Here is a 17,799-nt window from a genome sequence, read left to right as displayed (position 1 = left end):
ATAATTTAAGGTAATGTTCTTATAAAATACCAAAGCTCGTATATTAAGGAATTGGGAATTCCAACTGAGGCGAAGTGTACGCACAAACAAAAGGATTGGAAAGACATTTGAGAAAATGTGTGAGGAAAGAATAAGGTGAATTGAGTAAGATATTAAAGATTACGAGGTGGAAAGAAGTATCAGCGAAATCAGTTCTGAAGAGCATTCTGAAGTTTTGCTTGAAATATATTAAATAGCTAAAAATCAAATTAACCCATAATAAATATAGAAAACGGATATGAAGAACCTTTGAGTATAAAATAAGCGTTTATTATAATTTTCTCTGTTAATTTCAAGTGTTTAATAATCGATTAGTTAAATAAACCAAATATATTTATTTTTTAATTGCACGCCCCTTTAGAAGCTATGTCGTATTTAAAATCATATGATAATATTACAAAAGGATTGATAGAAGGTTTCTGTATATTCGAAAAAATAACACCACCTGTCAAAGTATATTTTACACTAGCCGATGTTCAAATATTCGATGTAAATCTTGCAATGCCACCAGGATATTTTCATATAACCGATCAAGAAGATAATATAATGGTTTTTGATTATATTGAAAGAAACAGATCCATGGTTACAAAAAGAGGAACTTCATATTTAATATACAAGCCAGTTTTAACTAAAAGTGAACAAAATAAATATTATGTTCTTAAAGAAGCGATACAAGAAACAGGTGTATTCTTAAAACTTAATGATAAATTTTATGTTCTGGGATTTCATTTATGGAATGGATTTATTGAAGGCATACACTTTGATGGTAGAAATATTGTGTATTCCATTAAAGAAAAAAGATCTTCATTGATATGCAGCGAAAGCAATGAATATAGATGCACAAAATCTCTTCATGTTTCGATAAATATGGCTAATATTGTTAAAACTTATATTGGAAATGAACCACTTGTTTTTAATAAAATAGAGCGATTCCTTTTTTCAAGAGAAAATGGACAATTATCATACGGATATTCTGTTTATAAAAAAAAAAGTGAAACTTTATCGTGTTATACATTGATATCAAGTTTTGAAAGCCCTATTTTGTATTTTTGGAATATTCAAATTATGAAAAGCAAAAATCCGGAATATTTCATTTCGATTCTTATGAAAATTCCTTATACCTCTGTTGATACGATTGAAATCAATTTTACGACAGAAATAAATCTAGAAGATAAAATTTTAAATCATGAACTATCGTATATAATCGAAAATGGGTGTTTAGAAGACCATTTCGATAAATTAAGTCTGTCTGAAGTCGATACTCTTAAGAATAAGGTCAACCCTCAACAGAAATATTCAATACACAATGCTAAAAATATCACTCGAGACAACAAAATCAAAGATGATAATGTGAAAGTCACTAAAAATCAAAATATATATGAAGACTCTGGTGTTTCAAAGACTACCATCAGTGAGGCCATGAAAAAGACAAATACCGATACAAAGAACACAAAAGAGGCAGAGTTTAAAATGCAGTCAAATAATAAAATTATAAATTGCTCAAAATCCATTCAATTTACAAATTTAAATATGGAATATGGGGTGAAATACAAATTCTGGTATAGTAAAATAATGGATACTCAACTTAAAAGAGTGTTTAAAAACAGTTTCATTCTAAAAGTTGTTTTGAAAATCCTACTAGAGCAAAAAATAATATTTATAGCAAAAGAGAGTAGCTTTCTTATTGATTCGGTTAGTTTTTTCACTAAATTAATACACCCTTTCAGAGTTTTAAGTTACATATATAGTCCATTACCAGATAAACTTTTATACTTAATTGAATCCCCCTTTCCATTTATAGCTGGGGTAGTGAATTTTCCGGCCGAAAAAAACACCATTTTACAGAAAAATGATGTGTTACGTATCGATCTAAACGAAATGAAAATAAAAAATTTCACAAAAACTGTCGAACTACCCTTCAAAGATACACTGTTATGTAAAATGGAAATAGAGACAAATATACCAATCTTAATGAATGAATATTTCACCATTATAAAAAATAATATCGATATTGCTCGGGAAAAATCTCTTATTTCTAACATGGATAATGAATTAGGAATCGAGAGAATTCTGTACGACCCTTCACGAATCGAAAAGTATATATCGGACGAAATGAAGCCCTTCTTCAAAGAGTTTTTTCACACAAAAATTTTCAAAGATTACATAACAAAGATTGATACATTCGAAAGTAAAGAATGTAAATACATCGTACACGACAACAAAATACAACTAAACCTTAAAACCTTGGGGTTTTCTTCAAAAATAGACAAAAATGATATATTAAAAATTTGGTTTAAACTTGCAACAAACAATGAAAATCATCTGCCAGGCAAAAATGAAAATATTGATGAGATATTTAATATAAATCATATTGGAATAGAAAATCTTATGCCCATTACCAAATATCTGTTTATGATTTACAGCATGCAAAGAAAATACAATAATGTTATTGACATATACAGCATTTATAAGAGAAATAATTATACCCTTACACCGCAAGACTTCAAAAATATAAACTTGTTCGAAAATAAAATTAACTTGGCTTTTTTCGAGTTTCTAGATCTGAGTACGTTCGAAATAAAATGTAAAAATAAAACTAAAATCCGTATTTTGGATGATATACATAATCTATGCAAGGAGAATTGTAATATTATTGTCGTATCTGCTAGTGAAAAAGGTTTCAAGATCGAGATTCTAGAGCCAAAAGAAATTTTGAAATTTCTATTCATTTTAAATGGGGAATTCTTGGATAAAAGTAATTTTATGAAACTATATCCTGACATTTTTTGGAATATATGTTTCTACTTTAAGTTATTTGACCTTCCGATAAATATAGTCAAAGAAAAAGGAAAATATGATCTAGAACATATCATTGAAGATGATATAGCCTTTAATTCTAGATGTGAACCGATTTTAAATGTACATTATGAATAAAAATTACATTTTTATTTATACTCATAATTTAGCTTTTATTTTTAGCTTATATTCTGGTTCTTTGATTAATATAAACACATAAAAAATTTCGCGGCTATTATGTAGCACTTAGAATTTAATATGATAAACTTTAAAAATTAAGCCAGAATATTTTACTTATTTATGGGTTAATTTTCTTTTTATAAATTTTATCTATTGAGACGTAGTTAGCCTATTATGAACATCGCATAGCTCCTTGATGCATCTTTTGACACCTTCCCCTGATCTATCTTCAGCAACTGCACTTCTTCGCTCAAATTGAGATGTGTTCAAGTGTCTTGCGCTGTGTGTGAGCTTGCATATGCTTCTACTTCGTCCGGGATTTTTAACTCCTTAACATATTTTTTATGGAATTTTGTGACCACTTCATCTTTAAAATACAATTAGGATTTATTATAAAAAGATAATGAGTGTTAACAATTTATTTTATTATTAAATAGTCATTTTCTACTTAGAAAATATTTATCTTAAGCGTATATTTTGATGATCTGAAGATGTAAAAGCATATATCTCTCAAATTTTACATCGCTAACTTAATTTTAATAACATGAAAAAAAATTTCAGATTTGATTTAATAAAGTTATTGAATAGGCAGTTGAATCTTATTAGTTATTGCCCCTTTTAAATCATACATATTTTCAAAACGCTCAATAATACAGATTTGGCATATTATAACTCTTTTTACTGTTTTATTAAGTATTCTTCTTCAAGGCTTATATCTACAACTGGCTTTCTAAACCCTATTATATGTGAGCACGCCTCTGCTTTCGTTTGTAATGCCACCTCTTTGATATTTAAATGCTCAAAATAATTTTATTGAACCAATATCATTTTTCTTCTTCATCTTCGGGCACCAAAAGTGAATTCACATTATTCCAACTTTTTATAACCGATTCACGTATTCTTTTTTTATATTCAAAAGGAGTTTTAATCATCATTTCAGCAGCCACTAAATTTGCGGGGCTATCTACATTAGCATCGGCCAAAAGGGACTGAATGCTCAATAAAATAGCTAATATATCATATGTTGGACTCCATTTGGTCTTAAGAATATCCAAACATAAATCTCCATTGTGATAAACATTTGGGTGAAACATCTCTGAAATAAATCTAACATGTGGTGGATTGAATGGATATGTTTCATCGAAAGTAAGAACGAGAGTAAACGTTCCATTTTCAAAATGTGTGTTATCTGGGCCGATTATTATCGATACCCATGTTAATAGATCGTCTTCAAGAGGCTGGGCGTATACTTTTTCTGTTGAGTTGGACAATACTGATAAGTCTTTCATCAATCTTCTCTTGGCTGGAGTTGACATAAGGGGTGTAAAAAATATATTTATATGGTGAATCATTATGGTAATCCTATAATTGAAGGATGTATACTGAAGGATATAATACATTATGTAAACTCTGTATTAGAATAAAATATTTGCTCTATATTTTTCTTCAAGAACAGGTAAAATAAAAATGGGTTTCGATTCATAATCCACAATTAAAATGAATTTTATGGATTATTTAATTAATTTAAAAAATGCCAAGATTATAAGATGGCTTAAATTTTAATAAAAATTTAGAAGAATATAAAATATTTATTATATGAAGAAAGTACGAAAAATTAGTTTGGGATTAATGATTTTATTATAAGTATCCTGTCCAGAACTGTATCTTGATCAATTTTAGACTCTCCAAGAATAAAAACATTACATGAATGTGATGAAATTAAATCATCTAGTTCATATGAAATTATGATATTCATCAAAAAATTCATTTTCTATCCTCTTATTTTGAATTTGTTTTCTGTATCAGCTGATAAATTATGTTATGATTAGTTCAAACTAATACACTTTCATTATTTTTTATTTATGGCTTAAGTTTCTTTTTATTAATTCCATCTATTGTGACGTAGTCAGCCCATTAGAAACATTGCAAAACCTCTTGACACATCTTTTGATAGCTCCCTAAACTATCTTCATCAACTGCTCTTCTTCTATCAAATGAGATGTGTTCAAGTGTCTTGCTTAGTATTTCTGCATAGGCATCTTGAACCCATTCATCCAAAAAAAATTCTATTGAAGTGAAGATCGATTCTAACGTTAGATGTCTTGTTGATTTTTCTAGGGAGTTTTGTACATATTCCAATACTACCACATCCTTTTGCTCGGTTACTGCTACAGTTTCGCATGATTTGTCTTTGTAGTGCTATGCTTCTGATTTTTTGTTTTACCCATCTTAGCACATTTTAATTATAATTTTTTATACTTTCTTTACTTTATATAAATTTTTGAATTTTAATTGAAAACATGCCAAACAAGCTACTAAATCCAATGGAATCTTATGATAAATTTATGAAAGAAAGAATTTACTACTAAACTAATTCCTTTCTATTTTTTAAATGTATTTGTAATACGAGTAATTTATTTAATCAAAAATTTTCTGTGACACTAGCTTTTTTTTGAGGGGAATGAAAATCTTAGATATTTTCTGTATAAACTAAACTTAAATAAAAGTTGCGTTTTTTTTAAAAAAAGTAAGATAACAAAAAATTTTAACAAAAAGCTCCTATATCTTTCGGACCCTATTATAACAAAAACCAACAATTATCCAATAATATTTCCATTACATGTTTTTTAGAACAAGCATTTGGTTTTAAAGACAATTATAAAACAGAAGCATAAAATAATCGTATTTATAGATTATTTTTGTTCAATTTTAAAACATTTTGCTTTTAGAGTGATTTGAAATTGATTTTGCTGGATTTGAATTTTAGATATGAGCGGTCATTGAATTTAAAGAAATTTGAATTAAAATTTAGCTAATTATAATGAAAATAGAAAATAAATATTCGCATTAAAATTTTTATTAAAAGCGTAAAGTTTTACACTAACATCAAAAATTTATAAAATAATTTCAGTTTTTTTATCAAGTTTTATTTATATAATTTTCATAAAGTATATTGAGTAAAATATAAAACTTTAGACGTGTCAAAAAAATTATAACTATTCAATACAAATTTTATGCAAAGGAATTTTCCCAAAAAAAAAATAAAGTTCTTAAAAGGGTTCAAAAATAAATTTTAAATTAAATATATGAGCTCAAAATTATAATTACATGCTAAAATCTTAATTATTATGCTGAGGCTGTTTTCAACTTTCATTTTTTTATAATTTTAAGATTATTTTTTTGAAGGCTCCCCACAAAAAAAACTTATTGTTCTATAATATGGAAAAAAACTCTAACTTTTTAAAAGCTTGTATATTTCCAAGAATAATTGCATATTTTATTTTACAGAGCATGAAAATTTTACATGGAGCAATTCGACTGTATTTCAGGATCAGTGGTCAAATATTTTTCCGATCACCAAACCTATTTATAGCTCATAAACATAGTAAAATATTGACCTTTATGATATAAATAAAATTTATAGCCTATTTTTGCAATAAAAGTCTTATGGTTACCATGAATATTAAAAAAAATAATATTTATTCAACTATAAATACAGTATCCATATACGATTTAAACCACAATATTTTTTTGCAAGATTTTATTCAGTTTTATGGTTTTCTTGCATTATTATTGACAAAGATAGCTATAGCTCTCTCCTTTTCCCCCCTTTCAAATTCTTATACCCATAAATATAAATCGAAAAAGTGCAGCTATTGCAAAATACATATTTTTTTTTGGCAATAGAAAACCAAAGGAGCTGCACTTTTTGTCTATTTAGACCAGTTGAAATTAATTTTAATTCTTATATGTCCTTGTGCCATTATAAATAAAATATTTTGTTAAAGCAAGCACAATCGATCAGTTTTTTGAAGCCTTTGTTAATTAATCTGGCTCTATACATCCATAGATACTTAAATTGTTGGATAAAAACCCGTGATTCAAATTTTTATTGTTAATTCTAGAGTATGTAAATTTTACGCTTTGCCCTAATATGCGTTTATCCTTTATGTATAATTTTTTTTGGGGCCCTTATATCCAATAAATGATAACATGATCATATAAGCCATATTTATTTCAGTACTAAATTATTTAAATAAAGAATTTTAATGTCCATCCATAATGCACATAAATTCTATTTCGCGTTTGAATTTGGATTCTTGTCAGTCATCGTCACCAGGAATACTTTATAAAGTGTGCCGATTTATGCGATTTGTTTTAAAAATTGAAATAAAAACATTTATTAAATTGATAATAACTTATTCGCTGTATTTTTTCATTCAATTTCATAAAACACACATTTTTTTCGCGGTATATTCTTGTAACCATGGTTTGTGCACATAGAAATATTATGATTTTAAATAATAACATATAAAGTCATGATTGTAAACAAGCAGCTTATTTTTCTAGAACAACCAATTAAATCAACACAAATAAATCTTTTTTATTCGATAGTCTTTTATTCAACATTTATTTGGATTTGTTTTAAGATTCAAAATTAGTGCTTGTTTTATTCTTTGAAATATAATTTGTGAAAGAATTGAACAAAATCAAGTCCTTCAAGCAAGATGCATATATTAAATAAAAAAGTCTAGACATTGTATGCATATGTAAACCAAAAAAAAATAAAATTTAAAAGTAATTTTTATAAACAAAAATTTAAAAACTATATATTCGTCTTATGTAGTACTTTATGGGGTATTTAATGATATAAAGGTTAAAAAAAAACTTACTAAAATTTATTATATAGAAGTGATGTAAATGATGAAAAAAAATATGAAAAAATAAATCGAATATTTAACATCATTAAACGTATCGTCTAAAAAATCATTTTATAAAAATGTATAAAATTATAACCTTCTATATTAGCAAAAATAATAATAAAAGAATTTAAAATTCAAATTGTTTGTAAAACTATTTTAAAAAGAGATATTATATCCAAAGATAATATAAAGATAAAAGTAAAAAAATAAATAAATATGAAAATAATTAAAACGACTATAAAACATATTTTTAAACATTTAACATAAAAATAGTGTTTTAAAAAAGCACATAAACTAATAATATTTTAAAAAAACAAAATAGATAAAGAAGAACATAAAATTCAAAGTGTTTTAAGATCTATTATAAATTTATATTTTATCCAAAGTTCCTATATTGATATGAGATAAGTAATACAGTAAAATGATTAATATGGGTTTTTTGAACTATATTGTAAAGTTTTAAACATTGGTTTGTTTTATACTGCACATGCTGACTATAAATGTCTAAATAATTATCTTACTCCATAAAATTTATAGAATATATCATTTTCCCAAACCATATCAATAAAGATAAATATGACAAATTTCCTTCTCAATCTGTGAAAATTGAGTGATTTATTGAGATCTTACATATCCACATGGAAACCTATAAGAAATATAATTGAAAACTACAACTAGCTGGCAAAATACTATAATACATCTTTTAAAAAGAAATTATATTTGCAATGACGTAAAAAAAAATAATGATATCACATAATTTTTTTTCATGGTTTTTATCAAGATATATAAATTTTTAATTTATGATACCCTAAATAGGTAAGAAAACGACTGTATATAAGTTCAAGGCATTTGGTAGTCCATGAATGTAAAAAATTCCGTGATAATTAGCAATTTAAAGTATTTTTTTTATTTATTAGATCTTTTAATTTTATTAAAACTATATGTAAAACTATGCATTTTATTTTCCGATTATTTAATTTTCAAAAACTATATTTGAGAACGATGAGCGAAGAGATTTAATTTACAGTATAGCATAAATATAGTCTAGAAAAGGGGTGAATTATCGAAAAGATATAAGATAAGAAAATATAGCCAAGAATATAAATATCATGTGCGCACGGTAAATCAATTAGGTTAAGCTTAAAGAAAAAATATAAAATTAATCCATAAATAAAAATGAATTAAAGATATAAAAACACGTATTAGTAAAAAAAACTTAAATACAAATTTTTTTACAATCAAACAAATCATTTTGAAAAATTTGTTTGGATTGAGTAATATTACAAATAAGGACCTTTATACCTAGAATTATTGTTCTAATTATAACGCTAAATATAAAAAACTGTAATATTTTTTCAAAAAATTAGGACTTTTTATTGATAAAAATGTGTATGAAATCCATACTGAATCTCAAAAAAATCGCTTTACTTTGTTTTGTTAAGTGTAATATCAAAACATATTTGAAAATTATTTTCTGTATTAATACTACGAAAATATACAAAATACCTATTATGTCGGAGATTTTTTTTAAAAAAATAAGCACGCGTAAACGAATCTTGAATATGAAGATTTTAAGGAAGCTAGTGTCATTCAGTCGATGATCTTGCAATGTGCTTACTAAATCATAATGGGGTTTATGATAATATTTATATATTTAACAGTTCAATCTTATTTTTTTATGTTAAATTCGTAATGTTCGTAATAATTTTATGCTTTTTGATTATTCATGGCATTTTATCAACCTTATAACTTTTTCTTGTTCATCTTTAATATCACAAGTTTTATTGATGCAAGTGTCTTCTAAAATGCATTAAAGTTCTAATAGTGTGGTTTCTATTGCAATATTTTCCGATATATTCTAATTTAGTGACTTTATATTCCCTATCTTCATTTTTTGTATTATTCATCTTTTAATCAGATACTATTTTTAGATTTTTCTCCCTATTATTGTTCTTTCAAGACTTCTTACTGCAATTTCACCCCAAAACCTACCATTTTGCACATATTATCGTTTCCATCGACACCTTCAGACTAAATATGCAGCTCATGACAAAAATAAATTATAAAAGCCTCTTCATAGTTTCTTTCTTTTCGACGACTTTTTTTTTCTACACACTGTTAGGGATTGTATATTGTAAATTTATTGTTAATGTTCATTGCATCTTTCAAATGCATTATCATAAACTGCCTTTCTTTTAACAAAAAATATGGCTTAAAGTGCATTGCGAAGAATAAGGGCTTGTATAATTATTACTATGTTTATGTTTATTTTAGCTTATTAACATATTTTTATTACTATTTTGGTACCATATTATTACGGTATATAGCAAATATAATAATTTATGCCTTAAATTTGTGAAATAAATCAATATAATTCGCTACGATGTCAAACTTTTTTTTTATTTTTCATCATAAACTTAAATCTAATTGCCAAGGTCAGCCAATAATACTTTAAGTGGGTATAAAATTTGCTCTTAATACTTTTAAAATTTATAGTTTAATCTGATTGATTATAATACTCTTTTTTATTTTCCTACATATTACCCTCGACATATTTATTTTCATTGTCTTTTTATTCGGAGAGTTGTGATATTTTAGTGCTTTAAAGATTATAGCGCCTTGAGGTCATAAATTTAATGTTATCTCATTCCTTTGTTTTTAAACGTAAAATAGCCTCCTGACTCTCACATATGACTGCCAAATTGTATAATTTTATCAAAATTCATTCAATATTGGAAGTTTATTTTATTACCTAAGATCCCATTTTGTCTCTAATTAAAAAAAAAAATCAATTTAAAATACGTTTAAACTACCACTGTAAATAACGGACATATATTGATTATATCAATACACATGATTCTGGGCTTTAAAAAGTTATTGGTGTAGTGGTTTATATAAATAGTTTCACAAACGCAATATTAAGATGCTTCATTCGAGTATCTTAGCATCAAAGCCCATCATTTTTTACTATCTTTTATAAATCAAGGGTTTTTGTGACATTATATATATTTTTTTTAGCAGATCAGCACACAACGTAAAGTTTTAAAATCTTTGAAATACGACTTATTCAGGTGTTAAATCATCAACTCTGTTTTTAATTAGCTATAATATAAAGATTTTTATTAAAAAATTGACATATAAGATTTTTTTATGTATACGTTGAAAGTAGATAGTGAACTTGTATAAAATATCTCTTATATTATCATTAAGCTAGTATATTATTTTATACTCTAGTTTTAATTCACCAATTGTTTATTTATCAACAATATTGAAAATATACCACATATTCAATAATAAAATTAATTCAAATTTTATATTTCATAAATTTATAAATTTTTTTTTGAATCTGAACACAATTAAATTTTTGATTTGCATCTAATTTATTGAAAATTTAAAGTTACTTATAATAAGCAAGGTTTTTACATTTGAGTTACCACGCTTATGCATATTTAAAGAAGACTACCCATCTTTTCTTTAATTTTTAAGTATATTTTATAAAGATTTATAATTTCATCATTTATGTACTTATTGTTTTCTACCTTTTGATAGTGTTCTATAATGATGCATATAAAACAAGTTATTTTATTTATAGGAAATGCTATCTTTATTTATACTAACCAAAAGAATCAACTCACATACCCTTTTACTTAAGGATTCAGCATTTATAAAAGAATGAGTTGAACAGTTATGTCTTAGAATAATTTTTCTGTGAATTTTTTTAAAGATATTTAATCTTATGTAGTGCTCTATTTACATTTATTTGCTCAATAAAAGACACTTTTATCACAAAAGAATTTTTTTTAAATTAACCCATAAATAAATAAAATTATGTTTTTGTTTTACAGTGATAAGAGCTTTCTCTATATACTCACCAGGCCCTTATTACCTGGGTTCAAAATTAAAACTGACATTGATTATCTTAGAAGCAGATTTCGTGATTAACCTACAGGTAATTAGTCAAAAAAAATTAATAATTATAACAGAATGGAACATATCATCTTGATTTATGTATTTTAGGCATACTTATGGTGCAATTTAGCACATAGGAATACAGTATCATAAAATTTATAATAAACAATTAAACATATTATTTAGTCGAGCGGCTTGATATCTAGGTAATGATTCCATGTATTCCAATCGTTTTAATTAGCATTTAATATCATTTTTTTTTGGACAGGCTTTAATGGAAACTTAATATACTTACATATCTTTCAAGAGTTTTTTTCTAAGCTTTTTTAACATCTTCGCAGATAAACTTATATTTGATCATTCGATGTTACGCTTACATGCTACAGGTTTTGAACTATAAGCTAACTATAACAGTTATCTGCTAATTATAAAGTTTTTAATTTGTTATCTTTATCATATCTTCTTTTAAATACTTCTTATTTTCATGTACCCTTTACATTTTTACATAATGTCTTTTAGAACAATATTATAAAAAGTTTCAAAGAAACAAATTTCTTGATCTAATTATTTTTCTTATATTTTGTCTTTAAGAGGTTATGGTAATGTGAAGGAAATATTCAACCTAAAATCTTGAATTTAAATGATTGAAGATCAGAATTTTCTCCGGCAAAGGTATCGTAAAATTACCAAACTACGAGATATAGAGCAGAATTATATGGACGGACATATGGTAAAGAAAGCTTTCAGCTTGAAAATACACTTAATCGTGGGTCAGAAACAAATTGACTCGATTCTATCACATAGGTAAAGTATCAAAAGTCATTTTCGGTATTGTGAGAATTTTTAATAAAGCAGCGATGCGATTGATCTGGTAGATTTAAACACTAACTCATTTTTTATTTGATTTTTTTATTAATCTCTTCATGTATGTTGTGACTCGATTAATCTTAGTTGTGTAAAATTCAAGATGAATTCTTATTTCATGAATATTTTATAAATATGATTCATGTATCTTGTAAATCGATTAATCTTAGTTGTGTAAAATTCAAGATGATCTCTTATTTCATGAATATTTTATAAATATGATCATTTTCTATTTTAAATTTCAGTTATAAGCCTTTTGCACGTATTTTGCATTGTGTTTGGAAATTCTGCAACATATTTCTTATTCTTGTGCCTATGAGTGGATGAAATGGTCCCAATAATTTTAATAAAAGCTTGAAGAATAAATTAAAAAAATTTGAAATTATATTAAACAGGAAAAATTTATTGAAAGAACAAGAAGTTAAAAAACAGTTCAAAACATACATTCAAACTATAGGACAGTTTAAACTCACTAACTAATGTTTAATATAGAATAGAGGTGTGGAAGAGGATATAAGCAAAGAGTTGATTGCCAAAAGTATTATAAAATTTAATCACGGAATACTAATAATGTCAAATTATAGAATCAGCATTAATAAGTTATGATACAAAATTAACCCCAAATAATTTGCATTTTTATGAAAAATATAGTAGTTCGAAAACCGTGAATTTTAATTTAAATAGCTGAAATTTAATAAGCAGCGCATTCAAGATTCCAAATCAAATTTAAACTATTCCTCCTTTTTCTTGAACAAGCCAAACCCAATAGCAACGCACAACACAACCGCCGCACCTATAATTAGACAGTCTTTTGCCTTACAGCATAATTTTTTATTCATGTTTTTCTCAGTTTCAAGAAATTCCTTTTCGATATGGATAAGCTCCTCATATAAGTCTTCATCCAAAGATTCGATTTCTGATTTATTGTCTATCAAATCATAAAACTTAACAAGTATAAGAAAAGGAAAGTTTAAAGGACAAGCCAGCATGTATGAGATTAATTTTTCAATATCCTCGAATTTTTTGCATGACCTAATAAACCAAGTGAGTGTAGTATTCATAAAAACCAAACTAGTGTCCATTTCAATTTCTACACCTCTTTTAGCCATCATTTTTAAAAATACACTGTTGTAGTGCAAATATAATTTAAAATCATTTTCAACTAGAGGATCATATTTTTCTCGAAGAACATTGGTAACAGTAATTCTTGATAAGTTCAGGAGTTCAGCATCTATTTTAAGAAATTCTTCTTCTTCGGGATCTTCTTTCAGGGATTCATCCTCTTTAGCTTGATCGTTTGAGTCAGCATGATCGCTTTCTTCAATAACTTCAATCGAACTTTCACTATCACCACGCTCTACATCCTCTTTAACTTTCTTCTGCCTAGAATCTTCAGCGGAGGAACTTTCAACTAAATCTAAATCATCACGAAAATAAATATAAACTATGACAGAAGATATTTCACTCATGCACTGAATATATGAAACGGGTATAGTTGTTAACACATGGTTAAGTATTACACGTAAATGTTTTTTCTTATCTTTTTCAGATTCGGGGAGAAATCCGAATGAACGATCAACATCAACTTTTATTGTATGCAGTTCGTTTTGATCAGTCTTCTTGATTTTGTATTTCGGGATATTGCTACGTCGATTTTCATAAATCTTTAAAGTTTCTCGGATGTTAAATTCAGTCATTTTAATATTAGTTGGGTTGATTATATTATTTATGTAAAAAATATAAAAGGAGATTGATATCATTCTAATTTCCAATCGAAAACTGGGTAAAGGGGGAAATTCGATTAATCACAGATTTGATATTTATGGTAAATACCAATCATTAGTAGCATTTATATATTTTAATGGCAGTGTGAAATTAAATATCATTTAAAAACATGGAATTCAATCAAATGGTGAATATTATATTTACTTATGAATAAATTATATTTTTGTTTTGAAATTTGTTCAAGCAAAACTTAAGATTACCCTATACAAAAGATTTGATAAAACACATAATTTTTTGACTAAATGTGGTATTATTATTATTTAAGAAAATCGTATAAGCATTGACAGCATTTAGAAATTTAAATAATTTAAATTTCTTACTAGCAGAATTTATTTATATACATCCCCAATTTTTTAATAATAAATAAACACAAAATTTATTTTATAACATAGAAATATTTTCTTATCAATTTTTACTGCGTAGCTTTAAATAAATAAAAAAGAAAAGGAGGGGCATCAAACATAATACATCATATTTGATAATTAATTTTTTTTTAAAGCATAAAATGTCAAACTTGTGCATTAATTCAAGAATATATCGCTTTATCTTTCATACCATAGAACACATAAATTTATTAAGCGGTGGTACAGATTGAAAGAAAGCAGTATTATATAATTTTAGTTCAAAAAACAAAGAATCAAAAATTAATTAATATTAATCACCTTTTACCCAGATGTTTCGGTGAAATTAAGAGCGCGAGATCGAATAAATACTATTAATAAAATAACAAATATTTTTTCGCTTTTTTTTCTGGTAACAAAATTGACTTAATTAGTCATGGTTATCGGGTTATAGTGCAATTTTCAACCTATTAGGTTAATAGATAGTTGGGTATTATTATGTATAGTCTATAGGCTCATAATTTATCTGTTGCACGAAATTACCACCTTTCAAAGTTTTATTTGGAATGGACAATGATGAACAGAATAACTAGCAATTAAAATCGTAAATTATTCAAAAGAAGTATTTTAATACTCATGAGATTTTACGTTCAATACATCATGTTGAATATATTATATAATGGCTACTTAATTGTGCGCTTATACTAAAATTAATTGAATATCTATATAATGTACAAATATATTTTAAAACAAAAATGCTGTTACTCATATGTTTTGACTTACATATTTCACGTCAATTATTCATATGAATACTATTGGTTTTATTCGAAATTCAACTTTTTAATACAAGTAAATTGATTGGTTAAATATCTCCATTATCCCACCAACAATTTTTTATAAAAATGATATAAACCAAACACAAATCCAAGATAATGTTCAAAAAGTATTTAGGATATGCCATTTCCGGTACCACAATAGGGTATATCGCATATCATGTCATCAAGAAGAAACAAGAAAAAGATGCAGCGCGTATTTTCTCGCGTAGACCAGTTTTATCATGGAGGCCACCATCACGAGCCGACAACATAAACGATCTAAAAACAAAATATTTTGATCTTCTGATTATAGGTGGGGGATCTGCTGGTGCTGGATGTGCATTAGATGCTGCTACACGTGGACTATCTGTCGCGCTCGTCGAAGCAAATGATTTTGCCTCAGAAACAAGTTCAAAGAGCACAAAACTTTTGCATGGAGGCATTAGATACCTCGAAAAGGCATTCAAGAACCTCGACATTTCTCAGTTTAAACTAGTACGCGAAGCTCTTCACGAAAGAAAAATTGTTATGGAAAATGCACCGTATCTGTGTAAAGAACTACCAATAATGTTACCGGTATATAATAAGCTCCTTGTTCCGTATTTCTGGATAGGCATGAAATTCTATGATTGGATTTCTGGATCAAAAAGTCTTGGTGAAAGTTATTTTATGAACAAACACAAAACTATTGAAAAATTTCCAGGTATTAAAAAGGAAAATCTTGCGGGGTCAATCGTTTATTATGACGGTCAGTTTAATGACTCAAGAATGAATGTAATGCTCGCCATGACATCCGCATATTACGGCGCAACTGTTGCTAATTATGTGGAGATTAAGGATTTTGTCAAGGAAAATGGAATAATTGTTGCTGCTATATGCAAAGATAATAAGCCGAATAAGAAAAACAATGGTGATTTCATAATAAAAGCGAGAGGTTTTATCAACACAACAGGCCCTTTTATTGATAATTTGCGTGAAATCAACAATAAAAAAGCAATTTCATTGGTTATCCCAAGCTCGGGTGTACACCTGATTTTACCACCAGAATTTTCACCACATGAAATGGGACTTGTTCTTCCTAAAACAACTGATGGTAGGGTTCTTTTCTTTTTACCGTGGGAAGGAAAAGCTTTAGTGGGTACAACTGATAGCAAATGTAATGTTGCAAGAAATATCGTGCCGAAAAAAGAGGAAATAAACTTCATTCTCGACGAAATCAGAGAAAACATTTCATTGCCAGAAACACTTGATAGAAAAAAAATATTGGCAGCTTGGTCGGGGATAAGACCTCTAGTTAAAGATCCGAAAGATTTCAAAACAGAGTCTTTGGTTAGAAATCACTTGATACATGTCTCAGACTCAAAAATGATTACACTTTCAGGCGGTAAATGGACAACATATAGAAAAATGGCACAAGAAACTATTGACAAAGCGGTAAAAATTTACAATTTAGCACCTAAAAGAAAATGTGTAACTGAATATATTAAGTTATTAGGGTCTCATGGGTTTAATGAAGAATTTTATTTAAGATTAAAGAGGGATATGAAGTTGCCACTAGAAACAGCTATACATCTTTCTAGATCCTATGGAAGTAACGCCTATAAGTTCAGGGATTATTTTTTTATCCAAAGTGATGTATTTCAAAAAAATGCATTACGGAAGCTAATCGATCACACAGCTTATGAATATCTTGAAAAAGAAATTTTATATTGCATCGATAATGAAATGGCAATGAATATATGCGATTTTATTGGAAGAAGAATGCAACTTGCTTTCATAGACGTTAAATCGGCAGAGAAAATTATAAAAAAAGTTGCTAAAATTATGAAAAAAAAGTATAAATGGTCTGAAAAAACCAAAAAGATGGAAATTACGATCGCTAAAAAATATCTAGTGTCTCTGGGACTATGCCAAATTTATTAATGTGTTCTATTTGTAGCTTTACGTTCTTTTAAAACCAGAAAATAGATTTTACAAATAAAATATCACAGATTTTTTTTTAAAATACATACTAGCTTAAACAAATGCGGTGATATAAACAGGCAAATTCTAAAAAAAATGAAATCTAATTTTATTGTTAAATCACAGGTAACAAAATAAAAATTAATAAGTGCGTCTAATTTTTAGTATAAATTCATCAAAGATTTAAAAAATAAAAAATTGTTCGTTAATTTAATTTCAAAAAAATCATAAATCGTTCTATCGATCTTTTTTATAGGGAAAGTTTAACGTAGTTAGAGATTCAATGACTGAGTACACAGCGAAAAGTTTAAAGTCAAAAATAATAAACCATTGTGATAAATTCAGATTCTATTTTTTAAAAGGATAAGAAGATTTTTGTAAGAAATTTAACTATCCTTAAAAGGT

The sequence above is a fragment of the Rhyacophila brunnea genome, unplaced genomic scaffold (assembly GCF_057557595.1).
Source record: "Rhyacophila brunnea isolate RB1 unplaced genomic scaffold, BYU_Rbru_1.0 scaffold_35, whole genome shotgun sequence".
Classification (NCBI taxonomy): Eukaryota; Metazoa; Arthropoda; class Insecta; order Trichoptera; family Rhyacophilidae; genus Rhyacophila; species Rhyacophila brunnea.
The sequence above is the reverse complement of the archived record's forward strand: the minus strand, read 5'-3'. Positions refer to the sequence as shown.